This window comes from Atta cephalotes (assembly GCF_000143395.1).
Source record: "Atta cephalotes unplaced genomic scaffold scaffold00002, whole genome shotgun sequence".
Classification (NCBI taxonomy): Eukaryota; Metazoa; Arthropoda; class Insecta; order Hymenoptera; family Formicidae; genus Atta; species Atta cephalotes.
Window position 1 is genome coordinate 12,547,808 of NW_012130066.1, and position 7,515 is coordinate 12,555,322.

The 7,515-nt window shown below is 29.4% G+C and overlaps 1 protein-coding gene across 1 annotated transcript in view; it reads right to left on the minus strand.

The window, feature by feature from the left end:
- LOC105623924 overlaps positions 1 to 7,515 on the minus strand; it is a 10,394-nt gene that overhangs the window by 1,019 nt on the left and 1,860 nt on the right. The gene's annotated exons all lie outside the window — the stretch shown is intronic.

Consider the following 7,515-nt stretch of genomic DNA (forward strand, 5'->3'; position numbering starts at 1 on the left):
GAATACGGCGGGTGGAGTAGGACTTCCCATTTCAACGTTTCCAAGTATGTCTTGACTACTTTCGCAACATGGGGTCGAGCATTGTCATGCTGCAAAATCACTTTATCGTGTCTCTCGTTGTATTGCGCCCGTTTATCTTTCAATGCTCGGCTCAAACGCATCAATTGCGTTCGATACCGATCGCCTGTGATTGTTTCAATCGGTTTTAACAGTTCATAATATACTACGCCGAGCTGGTCCCACCAAATACAGAGCATGACCTTGGACGTCAAAATCACCGTTCTTGAAGCGTTGAAACCACTCACGACACGTTGTTTCACTAATAGCGGCCTCACCATAAGTATTTGAGAGCATTCGATGAGCCTCAGCCGCAGATTTCTTCATATTGAAGCAAAAAATTAAAACCTCCCGCAAATGACGAGAATTTGGCTCGTAAACTGACATTTTCAATCGAGAATAACTTTATGATGCAGACACAAATCGATTAATGTTTCTATGTTGACAGATACTCAAGTTTATTGTATGACGTCTATGATCTATTTATTTCGACCACCACTTATCGCTAAAGCTATCTATAGAAAAACGGCGGAAGCAAAGTTGTACCTAATAATATAATAAATTTTTAATGTTAGAAAACGAGATGAACATACAGACAATATAATATGTGAGATAATACTTAGCAAAATTAGTAAACATTAAGATTGCAAAAAAATTTCTTTTATCTCTATATTAACTGGAAAGTTTTTTATTTTAGATTTAATAACATCTAAAATAAATATGCATATCTTAATGTAACATACCTTAAGTCAAAAGTTGAAATAAAAGGAGTTTCGGATACACAGTGCGTTAAACTTAGAGACAATGCGAAAAGAAATAAAAATATTTTGTCTCCCCCCATGTTCAAGACAAAATGAAATCACAAAAATGATATGAAGGAAGAAAGGGTTAGGTGGAAAGTGGTAGGAAGAAGAAAATAAGAGGGGATAGAAATGTGGATGAAACTATGGAAGGAATAATAAAGACAAGAAGGAAAAAGAGATTGAATAATAGATAGGATTCAGACAAAGATTATATCGTTTTGTCTATTTAGGTCTTGTTTTTGTCTTTTTATGTGTATCATTTCGGATATCAATCTCTTATTACATGAAGATTCGCGTCCAATATCTTCACTTCATTCCATCTAAAATTGAGATTTATACGGTGATCGAGAATTGATCGATGGAAAACCCGTTTTTTATTGATATCCGAAATATGTTCACGTATCCTCGTACTTAATTTTCTCTTGGTTTGATCAACTAGCTAGCTTCGCAATTATTACATGAGATCTTATAATCCACATTTTGATTAGAAAGCAGTTCTAACTTGTCCTTTCCTCTCTTAATAAAACTTTTCAAGGTGTTGGTAATGCTAATTTACAGTGAAACATGTTGGATATAGGTGAGAAACTTTCGGAGATAGATTTATTATAGTTTTTGTGGATATGTGAATACATCCCTATTCTCAATAGATTTTATAACAATTTTCCTTCTCCTAATAATAATTTCAATGACAGAATAATTTTAGGCTGCATCTCACTAAGATATTTATTAATGACTATCCTAATTTGCTTATTACCATGCAGACAAAGGTAATGTCATGCTTGATAAAGATTCATATATATTAAAGATGGAGGGGATTCTTTCGGATGTCTATTCTATTAACAGAGACCCTACGAAAAAATTGACGCAGGATTATATGTGCTTCTTACAAGATGGAAGGCCACTGGTTTCATTGATGAATTAACATATAAAAGATTAATAACTTCGGATGATAATATTCCTAGAGCGTATGGATTGACCAAAATTCATAAAGTTAATAACCCATTGAGAGTCATTGTATCATCTATAAACAGTTCCTTATACTATTTTTCTCTTTTTTTACACAACATAATTATTAAGAGCATACCACAAGTTCCTAGCCATATTAAAGACAGCTTCTATTATGTAGAGAAATTAAATGGCATAGCTTTTGACTTTAATTATATGTTAGCTTCATTGGACGTTGTATCTCTCTTTACTAATGTTTCTGTAGATTTGGCATTGAATAGTATTGAGAAGAGATGGGTTCACATATCCACAAAAACTAATATTTCAAAAGAGGAGTTTGTTACGGCTGTAAAATTTGTTTTGAATTCTACTTTTTTCACCTTTAATAATAAATTTTACAAACAAGTTTTTGATACTCCAATGAGTTCACCTTTATCTCCTATCATTGCTGACATAATAATGCAGGATTTGGAAGAGATTGCCATCTCGAATTTACAAGTACATCCACTATTTTATTACAGATATGTCGATGATATCGTTCGCACTTCCATCTGAATACATTGACGATACTCTTACTATTTTTAATTCTTTACATACAAGGTTACAATTTATCATGGAGGTTGGCAATAAATTGAATTTTCTTGACATCACTTTGATTATTGACAATAAAAGAATTATTTTCGATACATATCACAAAACTACGTTTTCGGGAAGGTTCCTGAATTTCCATTTCAATCATCCTCTTTGCCATAAAAGTGGCATAATTATTAGTTTCGTTGATAATATATTTCTGTTATCACATCCTCGGTTTCAACATAACAATCTTGTTGAAGTTCATATTTTTCTTAATAATGGTTATCCTCTCCCTTTTATTTTTTCCACAATTGAAAACCGATTAAAATTTCACATACACAATAAACACATCATAAAACTATCACAATCCACAAATCAAAGAAAAATTTTTTACAGTTTCTTATGTTAAATCTATCTCTGAAAGTTTCTCACCTATATCCAACATGTTTCACTGTAAATTAGCATTACTAATACCTTGAAAAGTTTTATTAAGATAGGAAAGGATAAGTTAGAATTGCTTTCTAATCAAACTGTGATCTATAAGATCTCATGCGATGATTGCGAGACTAGCTATGTTGATCAAACCAAGAGAAAATTAAGTACGAGGATACGTGAACATTTCGGATATTAATAAAAAAACGGGTTCTTGATCATTTCTGATCACCATATAAATCTCAATCACAATTTTAGATGGAATGAAGTGAAGATATCGGACAGCGAATCTTCATATAATAAGAGATTAATATCCGAAATGATTCACATAAGAAAACAAAAATAAGGCCTAAATAGACAAAACGACATAGAATCTTTATCTGAATCCTATCTACCTATTATTCAATCTCTTTCTCCTTCTTAATTCCTTTTTGTCTTTATTTTTCCTTCCATAGTTTCATTCACATTTCTATCGCTTCTTATTTTCCTATCACTTTCTATTTAACTCTTACCTTCCTTTCTTCGAATGTCATTTTTGTGATTTCATTTTGTCTTGAACATCGGGGGAGACAAGATATTTTTATTTCTTTTTGCATTGTCTCTAAGTTTAACGCACTGTATGTATCCGAACTCCTTTTATTTCAACTTTTGACTTAAGATATGTTATTAAGATATGCATTTATTTTAGTTGTTTCTAAATCTAAAATAAAAAAACTTTCCAGTTAATATAGAGATAAAAAAAATTTTTTTTGCAATCTTAATCTTTACTAATTTTGCTAAGTATTATCTCACATATTACATTGTCTGTATGCTAGTCTTTAATGATTCATCTCGTTTTCTAACGTTAAAAATTTGTTATATTATAATTTATATCCAGTTATATTATTTCAATCTTGCGCTATATTTTCATTCATATTACATATGTTTTCTACAGGGTCACACTCATGTTTGTCCGTTCACTTATAATCGAAAGATTCTCATTCCTTTTATCAAATTAACATCAGAAGCTTATAATAATTGACTGCATTCGCGTCTTTCTCGTTATAATTGTAACGTTACTATAGTTATTTTTATGTTATCAGCGTTTACCCTTACTTAAATATTTATTGTATTATGTTTTGTTTATTTTCCAATCGTTATTTATTATGTATGTTTTTATTATTGAGAATAATCCGAAATGTCTGTTGCTAGCATTCTTTATTAAAATTTCAACTTAAGACATTTTCATTTCTTTTTTGTTTTTTGTACTTTCTACTTATTCTGTTTTTATATAATAATTTTTTACTCATAGCCCTCTTTTTTCTTTGTTTTTCTGAATATAATACGTTATTATAAATATCATTCGGAATAATTATTTCGTACGTCTTTTGCATTAATAAACAACTTTTTTTTAAGTTAACCAATAAGCAGAGTATCTAAAATCAGCGCATAAAATAACTTTAAGATATTTTTAAAAGTTTTTTTTTGAGAAACATCTTCACGATATTTCATTTTTTTAGATTAAAGAACTCTGAAAAATATCTTAAAACTGTTTTATTGCCGATTTTATTTGTTTATTCGGCAATTTTTAAAAATTAATATCTTGTTAACTATTGCGAAAATTACAAACTGATAGAGAAATTTGACTTAGTTTAGTTCGCTCTATCTGCTCACGAGATTATGCGGACATTACCAGACATCCTGTATACAATTATATTATATGAGTACTGCACTTATTTACAATAGAACATTACTTTGCATTGGATTAAATTTTTGAATGTTAAAAACGATGCCGTAAGCTAAAAAATTTCAGCATTAGGTTTCCAATATAAGTAAATTTTAATGTTTAAAAAATGACTTTTTTTATGACAATTGACATTCTTTTATAAAGAAAGTTAAAGTTATTTTGAAATTCTTATTAAAAGTTATTATGATGAATGTATTGCTCATGTTCTATAAAATGCATTTTTTTTAATTTCAATACTTTATATACCTTTGTCGTGCAACGAAGAATTTAAATACAAGATTTTTCTGTGATACAAATTTATGGCTCGAGAAACGATATACAAACCATATAACCTTTTTTTTAGAAATGCGTACGCGCGTGCGGTATGTGGTGTATTACACGTATATACGTATGTGTATATATATATTTATATATATATATATATATATTTAGCGGAATCTATAAATTACATTGTGTATCGATAGTCACAAACTAAAAATTATAAGTATAATGATTTCATTGTTAAAGATGGAAAATTTACTATCTTAGAAAAACTCTGTACTTGAATTCTTCATGATGCGACTAAAAAGTAAGATATTGAAATAAAAAGAATATATTTTGTAGAGAATGAACAATGCATTTATGATTTCTGATTTTGAGATAACGTTAATCTTTTTTTACAAGAATTTTAAACAAAAAGACCATTTTTACACATTAAATTTCAGTTATTTCGAAAACCTGACATACTAGTGAAATTTAACCTGCAGCATCATTTTCAACATCCAAAAATCTATAAAAAAATACCTTCTCTCTAATTATTAAAAGAAACATTTTTTGTAAATTAATATTATCTTTATTCATAGTGATTTGTGAATGTAACAAATTCCATTTATCGACACTACGATTTTATCGACAGTGACAAAAATGTGATACATAATTCACATCAATTTATAAAACTGATGTTGGTGCCGCTAGCGGCATGTATGACGACTTTCGTCTGTCACACGAAAAAGACTGCCATGGTTCCCTCTCAGGTTTCTTTTTGACCGTAGTATATTCTTTCAACCACTTCAAGGGGTACGTTCGGAAATCTACTCATAGGGTAGAGTAGAGTAGAGCATGAGTAAACTTAAAAAGTCAATAGAGTAGCATTATGTTCAACGATTTTCCGAACGTATAAAGTAAGATTTAAGGTAACAATGTCTAAATCTATAGTTCCGAAATAAAATATTATTTTCTATAGTAATAGCTGGCCGTAGACTATTAGAAATATTTATAAATGTTATGAAAGAAATGATAGTTTTGTTTAGCAATCTTTTGTCTTCTTGCGCCCATATTTCGTGTTGAAGTAGTAGAGTTTATTCTGTTAATCTCTAAAATCTCAGAAGTTGAAAAAGCTACTGTAGAATATGACCTAGTGATTTTACTCGATTTCCAAATGCAAATGTCAATTTTGTAAAATCCGAATCAATTTTCAAACGGCGGTTGGTAACATTTCTACTCGAATAGGATTTCCGCACCCAAAGTCATAGCACATAGAGTGCAGTCTACTTGATGCTACAAATACTTCGAAATTTTTGATTGACCAATCGGAAGAAAGAATTTTATTAATTGACCAATCAAAAAATGCTTCGAAACATTTGTAGTATCAATTGGACCGTAGTCATAAACAGAAAAATCTGGACGCTGATTGATAGGCTATAAGGTGATAGATACAGAATTCCAACTCATCGAAAATTTATTGCTATTGTTTTATTCCGTGTTCATATGTACATTAACATATGTGCATTCTCGTATGTTGGATGTTCCTGTTCCCATCGCTATTTCTATCGCTATCGCTGTTGCCTCGCATTGTGTTTAGGGCTTTCCAGTAGTATATATTCTAAGACTGCAATCTTATAATCAGGGTTGGATAAGTTAAAGTTGTAAAGTGTTGTTTTTTAAATGAATAAAGTTAAAGTTAATTTACAAAATTAATAAAGTTAAGTTAAAAGTTGAAGGAATAAAACATTAACTTAACATAAGTTAAGTCAATATTGAATTAACTTAAGTTAAAAAAAAGTTAATTTCAAAAAAAATTATTTTTTTAGATCAAAATATCGTAATTTATCTTAAAATTAGCGTTGAAAGTAACTTAGTTAAGTTAAAATTTAATGCATTTAAAATTAATTAAGTTAAGTTAAAAGTTATTAATTTTTTAACTTTTAACGTTTTAACTAGTTACTACCCAATCCTGCCTATAATATAGAGTATAGTAAAAGTATAATGGAAATCCTGAGAAATCTTAAAAGTATAAATTTTGACATTATCTAAGATGTTCGATTGATGATTAAAACTTTTATTCAAGGTTATGATCTTGACATATGTTAGTGCCAGCCAAGATTCTTTAGGCTGGTCTACAATCAGTCGGGAGACGATGTCATGCATGCGCATAACCTTTATCTTTCATGTTGGCTGTGTTGTATGTCGGATATGAGTACAACTTGCTAATCTACAATTGCGGAATAGTCATAGACGTCATGAAGATTGAAACGTTGAATGTTCATTCAAATTTATTACTTATTTAGATGCAAATTATAAGACTGAGATTACTTGTAAGAAAAAAAACTAATTGTACAAAAACTGTACTAAAAAAAAGATTACTTGTACAAAAGGAATTATAAGAAGATGGTGGTAAAAACATATTACTAGATTGACAAAATTTTATGCTCATCATGCATTATTTATATATTTCCAAATGAATAATCACGAAGAATTTTTCAAACTTACACGAATGTCAGGAACAATTTGAATAGATTATTAAAACTAAAATTTAAAAAACGTAATCGTAGAGAACTTCTACCAACGAAGATACGTATTGTAGTGACATTAAGGTTAATTTAATAATTATACGAATATATTAATATTGATTACCTATACTTTATTTGTCCTAAAAATTATAAATTTTTATACACACACACACACACACACACACACACACACACACACACACACACACAC